General features: G+C 45.9%; 1 protein-coding gene across 5 annotated transcripts in view; it reads right to left on the reverse strand.

The window, feature by feature from the left end:
* dusp23b (dual specificity phosphatase 23b) overlaps positions 1–12335 on the reverse strand; it is a 134612-nt gene that overhangs the window by 15388 nt on the left and 106889 nt on the right. For 3 of the 5 annotated variants that reach the window (XM_068023193.1, XM_068023213.1, XM_068023222.1), the window contains one exon: positions 234–316. The exons of 1 other annotated variant lie outside the window; for it this stretch is intronic. The gene's annotated coding sequence lies outside the window, so the exon portion shown is untranslated. Of the gene's footprint in view, positions 1–229; positions 317–12335 lie in introns of those variants that run through there. One more of the 5 variants, XM_068023231.1, reaches the window with a different exon arrangement.

Consider the following 12335-nt stretch of genomic DNA (forward strand, 5'->3'; position numbering starts at 1 on the left):
ATTGACGTCACCCATGATTACTGTATTACATATGCTACATGCTTCTCTAATCTCCTGGTTAATACCATGCCCCACATTATCGCTACTGTTTGGTGGCCTATAAACAACTCCTACCAATGTTTGCTGCCCCTTGCTGTTTCTTAGCTCCAACCAAACAGATTCCACATTTTGTTCTTCCAATTTTCCCTTACTAATGTACTAATCCCATCCCTTATCAGCGTAACACTACCTCCTTTTCCTTTTTGCCGGTCCTTCCTAAATGTCGAATATCCTTGAATGTTCAGTTCCCAGTCTTGGTCACCCTGTAGCCATGTTTCTGTAAAAACAATTAGATCATACACATTTACCTCTATTTGTACTTTTAAATCATCTATCTTGTTGCGAATTCTACGTGCATTCAGGTAGAGTTCCCTTAACCTTGTCTTCTTGACATTATTCTGCATTCTATGCCGAGTTGATGCTCGCCTTTGTTTTGTCTGCCTTCTAATGTCACTTGCTACTTTTCTACCTCCTGTTACCAGATTTACTTCCTTCCAATTTGAGCTAGCCCTCAGGTTCCCATGCCCCTGACAAGCTAGTTTAAACCCTCCCCAACAGCACTAGCAAATCTCCCTGCGAGGATATTAGTTCCGGTCCTGTTAAGGTGTAGTCCATCCATCTTGAACAGGTCCCACCTGCCCCAGAACTGGTCCCAAGGCCTCAAATTTGATGCCTTCCCTCCTACACCAATTCTCCAGCCATGTGTTCAATCGATCAATCCTCCTATTCCTATGTTCACTAGCATGTGACACTGGGAGTAATCTGAGATTACTGCTTTGGAGACCCTGCTTTTTAAATTTTGTTCCTAACTCCCTAAAATCTGCTTTCAGGACTTCATCCCTCTTCCTACCTATGTCAACAACTTCTGCTTTCTGGAGAAGGATAGTGATAGACTTCAAGAGGACATAACCAGGTTGGTGGAATGGGAGAACATGTGGCAGATGAAATTGAATCAATGACGTTTGAAGTGATATGTTCTGGTAAGAAGAATGAGGAGAGGCAATATAATTTAAAGGGTACAATTCTACAAGGGGTGCAGGAAGAGAGGCACCTGGGGGTATACGTGGACAAATTGGTGAAGGTGGCAAGGCAGGTTAAGAGCGTGTTTAAAAAGGCATATGGGATCTCAGACTTTATAAACAGAGGCACAGAGTCAAAAGCAAAGCAAGTTATGAAGAACCCTTATAAAACAATGGTTCGGCCTCAACTGGAGAACTGTGCCCAATTCTGGGCACCGCTCTATGGAAGGATGTGAAGGCTTTAGAGAGAGTACAGAAAAGGTTTATGGGAATGATCTCAAGGATGAGAGATTTCAATTACAAGGATAGATTGGAAAAGCTGGTGTTTTCTTATAAAAAAGAACTTTGAGAGGATTTGATAGGGGTGTTCAAAATGAAGAAGGATCTGGACAGAGTAGATAGGGAGAAACTGTTCAGTTGGTGAAAGGATCGAGAGCTAGAGGACACCGATTTAAAGTGACTGGCAAAAGAAGCAATGGTGACATGAGGAAAAGCATTTTTAAGCACGGAGTTCTTAGGATCTAGAATGCATTGCCTAAGAATGTGATGGAGGCAGATTAATTGTGGCTTTCAAAAGGGAGTTTGATGAACATCCGAAGAGAACAAAAAATGCTTTCTACGAGGAAAGGGCAGGGGAGCAGGACTAGCTGATTTGCTCTTGCAGAGAGCCAGTACAAGCACGATGGGCTAAATGACCTCTTTCTGTGCTATAACCATTCTATGATTATCCTCTACTCTAAAGAAGAGGACCTCAGCTTCTCCAGTCTCTCCACATAACTGAAGTCCCTTACTCCTGGCACCAGTCTAGTAAATCCCCTCTGCACCCTCCCCTAGTCTTTGACCTTTTTCTCAGGTGCCCAGAATTGGCCTTGACACACCAGCTGGAGACTAACCAATATTTTATAAAGATTTACTATAACTTTCTTGCTTTCTACATAAAGCCAATGATCTCGTCTGCTTTTTTTAAAAAAAAAAAATCAACTTGTCCTTCCAGCTTCAAAGATTTGTGCATACAATCGCCAGGTCTCCATTTTAAAAAAATATTTGTTTCATGGGATGTGGGCGTCACCGGCCAGTCCAGCATTTATTGCCCATCGCTCATTGTCCATGAGAAGGTGGTGGTGAGCTGCCTTTTTGAACTGCTGCAGTCCATGTGGGGTAGGTACACCCACAGTGCTATTAGGGAGTTAGTTCCAGGATTCTGACCCAGCAACAGTGAAGGAATGGCAATATAGTTCCAAGTCAGGGTGGTGTGTGGCTTGGAGGGGAACTTGCATGTGGTGGTGTTCCTATGCATCTGCTGCCCTTGTCCTTCTAGTTGGTAGAGGTTGTGGGATTGGAAGGTGCTGTCGAAGGAGCCTTGGTGCATTGCTGCACTGCCTCTTGTAGATGGTACACACTGTTGCCACTGTGCGTTGGTGGTGGTGGGAGTGAATGTTTGTGGATGGGGTGCCCATCAAGCGGGCTGCTTTGTCCTGGATGGTGTCGAACTTCTTGAATGTTGTTGGAGATGCACCCATCCAGGTAAGTGGAGAGTACTCCATCACACTCCTGACATGTGCCTTGTACATTGGAGGACAGGCTTTGGGAAATCAGGAGGCGAGTTACTCACTGCAGGATTCCTAGCCTATGACCTGCTCTTGTAGCCACGGTATGTATATGGCTACTCTAGTTCAGTTTCTGGTCAATGGTGACCCCCAAGATGTTGACAGTGGGGGATTCATCGATCATAATGCCATTGAACTTCAAGGCGAAATGATTAGATTCTCTCTTGTTGGAGATAGTCATTGCCTGGCACTTGTGTGCGCAAATATTACTTGTCACTTCTCAGCCCAAGCGTGGATATTGTTCAGGTCGTGCTGCATTTCTACACTGACTGCTTCAGTATCGGAGGAGTTGCGAATGGTGCTGAACATTGCACAATCTTCAGTGAACATCCCCACTTCTGACCTTATGATTGAAGGAAGGTAATTGATGAAGCAGCTGAAGATGGTTGGGCCAAAGACACTACCCCGAGGAACTAGTGCAATGATGTCCTCGAGCCGAGTAGACTGACCTCCAACAACCACAACCATCTTCCTTTGCGTTAGGTACGACTCCAACCAGCGGAGAGTTTTGTTCCCGATTCCCATTGACTCCAGTTTTGCTAGGTCTCCTTGAAGCCATACTTGGTCAAATGCTGCCTTGAGGTCAAGGGCAGTCACTCTCACCTCACCTCTTTAGTTCAGCTCTTTTGTCCACGTTTGAACTAAGACTGTATTGAGGTCAGGAGCTGAGTGGCCCTGGTGAAACCGAAATGGAGCATCACGGAGCAGGTTATTACTAAGCAAATGCCACTTGATAGCACTGTTGACGACACCTTCCATCACTTTACTGATGGAGATTCATGGGACAGTAATTGGCCGGGTCAGACTTGTCGTGCTTTTTATGTACAGGACATCCCTGGGCAATTTTCCACATTGCCGGGCAGATGTCAGTGTTGTAGCTGTACTGGAACAGCTTGACGAGTGGCACGGAACGTTCTGGAGCACTGGTCTTCTGTACAATTGCCAGAATGTTGTCAGGGCCCGAAGCCTTTGAAGTATCCAGTGCCTTCAGTTGTTTCTTGATATCACACGGAGCAAATCAAATTGGCTGAAGACTGGCAGCTGTGACATTGGGGACTTCAGGAGGAGACAGAGATGGATCATCCACTCGACACTTCCGGCTGAAGATTGTTGCAAATGCTTCAGCCTTATCTTTTGCACTGATGTGCTGGGCTCCCCCATCATTGAGGATGGGGATATTTGCGGAGCCACCTCCTCCAGTTAGTTGTTTAATTGTCCACCACCATTCACGACTTGATGTGGCAGGACTGCAGAGCTTAGATCCGATCCATTAGTTATGGAATCGCTTAGCTCTGTCTATCACCTGCTGCTTATGCTGTTTGGCATGCAAGTCCTGGGTTGTAGTTTCCCAAGCTGACACCTCATTTTGAGGTATGCCTGGTGCTGCTCCTGACATGCCTTCCTGCACTCTTCTTTGAACCAGGGTCGGTCCCTGGTTTGATGGTAATGGTCGAGTGGGGGATATGCTGGGCCCTGAGGTTACAGACTGTGGTTAAGTACAATTCTGGTGCTGCTGATGGCCGACAGTGTCTCATGAATGCACAGATTTGCATTGCTAGATTGGCTCGAAATCTATCCCATTTAGTACAGTGGTAGTGCCACACACCACAATGGAGGGTATCCTCAATGTGAACACCAGTCATTGTCTCCACAAGAATTGTGCAGTGGTCACTCCGACCAATACGGTCATGGACAGATGCATCTGCGGCAGGCAGATTGGTGAGGACAAGGTCAAATATAATTTATCCCTCTTCGGTTCCCTCACTACCTGCCGTAGACCCAGTCTAACAGTTATGTCCTTATGGACTCGTCCAACAGCGGTGCTACTGAGCCACTCAAAGAACAAAGAACAGGACAGCACAGGAACAGGCCATTCGGCCCTCCAAGCCTGCGCCAATCTTGATGCCTGCCTAAACTAACACCTTCTGCACTTCCAGAGCCCATATCCCTCTATTCCCTTCCTATTCATGTAATTGTCAAGATGTCTCTTAAACGTCACTATCGTATCTGCTTCCACCACCTCCCCTGGCAGCAAGTTCCAGGTACTCACCACCCTCTGTATAAAAAACTTGCCTCGCACATCCCCTCTAAACTTTGCCCCTTGCACCTTAAACCTATGTCCCCTGGTAACTGACTCTTCCACCCTGGGAAAAAGCTTCTGACTATCCACTCTGTCCATGCCGCTCAAAACTTTGTAAACCTCTATCATGTCATCCCTCCACCTCCGTCTTTCCAGTGAAAACAATCCGAGTTTTTCCAACCTCTCATAGCTAATGCCCTCCAGACCAGGCAGCATCCTGGTAAACCTCCTCTGTACCCTCTCCAAAGCCTCCACGTCCTTCTGGTAGTGTGGCGACCAGAATTGCATGCAATATTCTAAGTGTGGCCTAAGGTTCTGTACAGCTGCAACATGACTTGCCAATTTTTATACTCTATGCCCCGACCGATGAAGGCAAGCATGCCGTATGCCTTCTTGACTACCTTATCCACCTGCGTTGCCACTTTCAGTGACCTGTGGACCTGTACGCCCAGAACTCTCTGCCTGTCAATACTCCTAAGGGTTCTGCCATTTACTGTATATCTCCCACCTGTATTAGACCTTCCAAAATGCATTACCTCACATTTGTCCAGATTAAACTCCATCTGCCATTTCTCCGCCCAAGTCTCCAACCGATCTATATCCTGCTGTATCCTCTGACAATCCTCATCATTATCCGCAACTCCACCAACCTTTGTGTCGTCCGCTAACTTACTAATCAGACCAGCTACATTTTCCTCCAAATCATTTATGTATACTACAAACAGCAAAGGTCTCAGCACTGATCCCTGCAGAACACCACTAGTCACATCCCTCCATTCAGAAAAACACCCATCCACTGATACCCTCTGTCTTCTATGACCGAGCCAGTTCTGTATCCATCTTGCCAGCTCACCTCTGATCCCGTGTGACTTCACCTTTTGTACCAGTCTGCCATGCGGGACCTTGTCAAAGGCTTTACTAAAGTCCATACAGATAACATCCACTGCCCTTCCTTCATCAATCATCTTTGTCACTTCCTCAAAAAATTCAATCAAATTAGTGAGACACGACCTCCCCTTCACAAAACCATGCTGCCTCTTGCTAATAATTTCGTTTGTTTCCAAATGAGAGTAAATCCTATCCCGAAGAATCCTCTCTAATAATTTCCCTACCACTGATGTAAGGCTCACCGGCCTATAATTTCCTGGATTATCCTTGCCACCCTTCTTAAACAAAGGAACAACATTGGCTATTCTCCAGTCCTCTGGGACCTCACCTGTAGCCAATGAGGATGCAACGATTTCTGTCAAGGCCCCAGCAATTTCCTCCCTCAGTATTCTAGGCTAGATCCCATCAGGCCCTGGGGACTTATCTACCTTAATGCTTTGCAAGACACCCAACACCTCCTCCTTTTTGATAACGACATGACTGAGACTATCTGCACTCCCTTCCCTTGGCTCATCATCCACCAAGTCCTTCTCTTTGGTGAATACTGATGCAAAGTACTCATTTAGCACCTCGCCCATTTCCTCTTGCTCCACACATTGATTCCCTCCTCTGTCCTTGAGTGGGCTAACCCTTTCCCCGGTTACTCTCTTGCTCTTTATATACATATAAAAAGCCTTTGGATTTTCCTTAATCCTGTTTGCCAATGACTTTTCATGACCCCTTTTAGCCCTCCTGACTCCTTGCTTAAGCTCCTTCCTACTGTCTTTATATTCCTCAAGTGCTTCGTCTGTTCCTAGCCTTCCAGCCCTTACAAATGCTTCCTTTTTCTTTTTGACTAGGCTCACAATATCCCACGTTATCCAAGCTTCCCGAAACTTGCCAAACTTATCCTTCTTCCTCACAGGAACATGCTGGTCCTGGATTCTAATCAACTGACGTTTGAAAGACTCCCACATGTCAGATGTTGATTTACCCTCAAACAGCCGCCCCCAATCTAAATTCTTCAGTTCCTGCCTAATATTGTTATAATTAGCCTTCCCCCAATTTAGCACCTTCACCCGAGGACTACTCTTATCCTTATCCACAAGTACCTTAAAACTTATGGAATTATGGTCACTGAAGTCTCCCACCCAGAGTACATTCTGCACCTTGCCACCTTCAGTGCTTCCTCCAAGTGCTGTTTAACACTCAGGAGTACGGACTCATAAGCTGAGGGGGTGGGGCGGTAGGTGGTAATGAGCAAGAGGTTTCCTTGCCCATGTTTGACCTGATGCCATGAAACTTCATGGGGTCCATAGTCAATGTTGAGAACTCCCAAGGCAATTCCCTCTCAACTGTGTACCACTGTGCCACCACCTCTGCTGGGTCTGTCCTGCCGGTGGGACCGGACATACCTGGGGATGCGATGGCGGTGTCTGGAACATTCCGAGTATGACTATGTCAGGTTATTGCCTGACTGGTCTGTGGGACAACTCTCCCAACTTTAGCACAAGTACCCAGATGTTAGTAAGGACGACTTTGCAGGGTCCACAGTGCTGGGTTTGCCAGGGTCATTTCCGGTGCCTAGATCGATGCCTGGTGGTCCGCCTGGTTTAATTAATTGCTGTATCTAACCACTGCGAAGTCAGAGTGGCTTGCTAGGACTTTTAAGAGTCAACCACATTGCTGTGGGTCTGGAGTCACATGTAAGCCAGACCAGGTAAGGACAGTAGATTTCCTTCCCTAAAGGACATTAGTGAACCAGATGGGTTTTTACAACAATCGACAATGGTTTCATGGCCATCATGAGAGTAGCTTTTTTTTTTTTGAAATTCCAAATTTAATAGTTGAATTCAAATTCCACCTTCTGACATGGTGGGATTCGAACCCATGTACCTAGAGCAATACCCTGGGTCTCTCAGTTATTAGTCCAATGACAAGACCACTATGCCACCGCCTCCCCCATACGAGAGTTTCTGCTCTCAATCGAAGCTGACACTCAATGCAATACTGAGGTGTGCTGCCTTGTTGAAAGTGTCACTCTAGTAAATGGGAAACTACCGTCTCATCTGTCTGTGCTTCTGATTTGTATTAAAGGGCCCATTACAGTTCTCTTGAAGCCCTGACCAGCATTCTTCCCTCCCTCCTCCTCCCACCCTACCAGCATGCCCTTATATTCCTTTCTCCCTCATGTGTTTATCTAGCCACCCCATACCAGGTGTCTCAACTACTCCTTGTGATGATCAGTTCCAGTCTCTGGGTAAAGGAGTTTCTCCCGAATTCCATATTGGATTTATTAATAACTAGCTTATATTTATGGCCCCTAGTTTTTTTAGAATTAGAACATTACAGCGCAGTACAGGCCCTTCGGCCCTCGATATTGCGCCGACCTGTGAAACCATCTGACCTACACTATTCCATTTTCATCCATATGTCTATCCAATGACCACTTAAATGCCCTTAAAGTTGGCGAGTCTACTACTGCTGCAGGCAGGGCGTTCCACGCCCCTACTACTCTCTGAGTAAAGAAACTACCTCTGGCATCTGTCCTATATCTATCACCCCTCAACTTAAAGCTATGTCCCCTCGTGTTTGCCATCACCATCCGAGGAAAAAGACTCTCACTATCCACCCTATCTAACCCTCTGATTATCTTATATGTCTCTATTAAGTCACCTCTCCTCCTCCTCCTCTCCAACGAAAACAACCTCAAGTCCCTCAGCCTTTCCTCGTAAGACCTTCCCTCCATACCAGGCAACATCCTAGTAAATCTCCTCTGCACCTTTTCCAAAGCTTCCACATCCTTCTTATAATGCGGTGACCAGAACTGCATGCAATACTCCAGGTGCGGCCTCACCAGAGTTTTGTACAGCTGCAGCATGACCTCGTGGCTCCGAAACTCGATTCCCCTACTAATAAAAGCTAACACACCATATGCCTTCTTAACAGCCCTATTAACCTGGGTAGCAACTTTCAGGGATTTATGTACCTGGATACCAAGATCTCTCTGTTCATCTACACGACCAAGAATCTTCCCATTAGCCCAGTACTCTGCATTCCTGTTACTCCTTCCAAAGTGAATCACCTCACACTTTTCCGCATTAAACTCCATTTGCCATCTCTCAGCCCAGCTCTGCAGCCTATCTATGTCCCTCTGTAACCTACAACATCCTTCGGCACTATCCACACCACCACCGACCTTCGTGTCATCTGCAAATTTACTAACCTACCCTTCTACACCCTCTTCCAGGTCATTTATAAAAATGACAAACAGCAGTGGCCCCAAAACAGATCCTTGCGGTACACCACTCCAGGATGAACATTTGCCATTAATCACCACCCTCTGTCTTCTTTCAGCTAGCCAATTTCTGATCCAAAGCACTAAATCACCTTCAACCCCATACTTCCGTATTTTCTGCAATAGCCTACCGTGGGGAGCCTTATCAAATGCCTTACTGAAATCCATATACACCACATCCACTGCTTTACCCTCATCCACCTGTTTGGTCACCTTCTCGAAAAACTCAATAAGGTTCGTGAGGCACGACCTACCCTTCACAAAACCGTGCTGACTATCTCTAATGAACTTATTCTTTTCAAGATGATTATAAATCCTGGCTCTTAGTGTAGGATTAGAATAAATGGGTGGTTGATGGTCGGCACAGACTCGGTGGGCCGAAGGGCCTGTTTCAGTGCTGTATCTCTAAAACTAAAAAAACATAAATCCTGTCTCTTATAACCTTTTCCAACATTTTACCCACAACCAAAGTAAGGCTCACAGGTCTATGATTACCAGGGCTATCCCTACTCCCCTTCTTGAACAAGGGGACAACATTTGCTATCCTCCAGTCTTCCGGCACTATTCCTGCCGACAATGACGACATAAAGATCAAGGACAAAGGCTCTGCAATCTCCTGCCTGGCTTCCCAGAGAATCCTAGGATAAATCCCATCTGGCCCAGGGGACTTATCTATTTTCACACTTTCCAAAATTGCTAACACCTCCTCCTTGTGAACCTCAATCCCATCTAGCCTAGTAGTCTGAATCTCAGTATTCTCCTCGACAACATTTTCTTTCTCTACTGTAAATACTGACGAAAAATATTCAATTAACACTTCCCCTACCTCCTCTGATTCCACACACAACTTCCCACTACTATCCTTGATTGGCCCTAATCTAACTCTCGTCATTCTTTTATTCCTGATATACCTATAGAAAGCCTTAGGGTTTTCCTTGATCCTATCCGCCAATGACTTCTCGTGTCCTCTCCTCGCTCTTCTAAGCTCTCCCTTTAGATCATTCCTGGCTAGCTTGTAACTCTCAAGCGCCCTAACTGAGCCTTCACGTCTCATCCTAACAGAAGCCGCCTTCTTCCTCTTGACAAGCGCTTCAACTTCTTTAGTAAACCACAGCTCCCTCGCTCGACAACTTCCTCCCTGCCTGACAGGTACATACTTATCAAGGACACGCAGTAGCTGCTCCTTGAATAAGCTCCACATTTCGTTTGTGCCCATCCCCTGCAGTTTCCTTCCCCATCCTACACATCCTAAATCTTGCCTAATCGCGTCATAATTTCCTTTCCCCCAGCTATAATTTTTGCCCTGCGGTATATACCTGTCCCTGCCCATCGCTAAGGTAAACCTAACCGAATTGTGGTCACTATCGCCAAAGTGCTCACCTACATCTAAATCTAACACCTGGCCGGGTTCATTACCCAGTACCAAATCCAATGTGGCATCGCCCCTGATTGGCCTGTCTACATACTGTGTCAGAAAACCCTCCTGCACACACTGGACAAAAACTGACCCATCTAAAGTACTCGAACTAAAGTATTTCCAGTCAATATTTGGAAAGTTAAAGTCCCCCATAACAACTACCCTGTTACTCTCGCCCCTGTCGAGAATCATCTTCGCTATCCTTTCCTCTACATCTCTGGAACTATTTGGAGGTCTATAGAAGACTCCCAACAGTCTATAGAAGACTCTCCTCTCCTGTTTCTAACTGTTTTGGTCTCCTCCACAGGTGGAAACATCTTCTCTCGGTCTACCCTATCAAACCCTTACATAATGTTAGAGACCTCTATCAGGTCACCTCTCAGTCTTCTCCCTTTTGGAGAAAATAGGATCAAACATATTTTTATTTAAAATAAAACTGACAATTTTAGACACCACACTAATTTTCAAGATTTTCTGAATAGAAAGAGGAAGTAAAGAAATTAACCCGAATTACACAAACTGAAGGTAGGTATGGAACAGGAATGCTGATAATTGCTGTGATTGTAAGTAGAAAATATTTATTTTGTGACAAAGTTCTCAAGAAAAAAGAGAGAATTCTATTTGTAAACAATTGTTAAATAGACTGTCAGACCACAGAGCTGTGAATGAAAATCTTGACTAAGATATAACGAATTATAAAGACAGATGAGGTCCTGCAAAGTGAATATAGGGAGCTGGGCAGAAGGTTAAAAAGCAGGACCTCTCAGGCTGTAATCTCAGGATTACTCCCTGTGCCACATGCTAGTGAGGGTGGGAATAAGAGGATAAGGCAAATGAACTCGTGGCTGAAGAGCTGGTGTCGGCAGGAGGGCTTCAGCTACTTGGATCATTGGGATCTCTTCTGGTGCAGAGGTGACCTGTACAAGAGTGATGGGTTGCATCTGAACTGGAAGGGGACCAATATCCTTGTGGGAAGGTTAGGCAGGACTACTCAGGAGGGTTTAAACTAGTCTGGCAGGGGAGGTGGGACCCAAAGTAGTAGTCTCTCCAATGAGATAGTTGAGGCAAATGTAGAGGTTAAAGCAAGCAAGTCCAGTAGGCAGGCCGGGCAGGGGCAGGTCAGGGAGCATGGAAGATCTGGTAGGCTAAACTGCATTTACTTTAATGCAAGAAGCCTTATAGGTAAGGCAGATGAACTTAGAGCATGGATTGGAACATGGGATTGTGATATTATAGCTATTACGGAAACGTGACAGCTCAATGTTCTCGGGTACAGATCCTTCCGGCGTGACAGAGGTGGAGGTAAGAGAGGAGGGAGAGATGCACTATTAGGGAGGACATCACGGCAGTACTTAGAGAGGAAGGATATCCTGGGGGTTGGGGGGGGGGGGGGGGGGGGGCGGCGGAGAAATGTCCAGCGAGGCCATATGGGTAGAACTTAGAAATGAGAAAGGGGTGATCACTTTGATTCTACTATAGGGCCCCTAATAGTCAGAGGGAATTGGAGGAGCATATACGTAGGGAAATCACAAATAGGTGTAGGAATTATAGGGTTGTAATAGTAGGTGATCTTAACTTCCCTAATATTGATTGAGACTGCCTTAGTGCTAAGGGATCAGATGGGGAAGAATTTGTCAAGTGTGTCCAGGACAGTTTTCTGAAGCAGTATGTGGATGGCCCTACGAGAGAAGGGGCTATACTTGAACTCCTCTTGGGAAATGAGGCTGGGCAGGTGGTTGATGTGTCAGCGGGGGAGCACTTTGGCACCAGTGACCATAACTCTATTAGCTTCAAGATAGTTATGAAAAAGGATCAGACTGGTGCTCAAGTTGAAGTCCTAAACTGGGTGAAGGCTAATCTCGAAGGCATCAGACAGGAATTCTCAAAAGTTGAATGGGAGAGGCTGTTTACAGGTAAAGGGACGTCTGGCAAGTGGGAGGCTATTAAAAGTGAGATAGGAAGAGTTCAGGACCGGCATGTTCCTGTCAGATGGAAGGGCAAAGCTGGC

This window comes from Heterodontus francisci, chromosome 3 (genome assembly GCF_036365525.1).
Source record: "Heterodontus francisci isolate sHetFra1 chromosome 3, sHetFra1.hap1, whole genome shotgun sequence".
NCBI lineage: Eukaryota > Metazoa > Chordata > Chondrichthyes > Heterodontiformes > Heterodontidae > Heterodontus > Heterodontus francisci.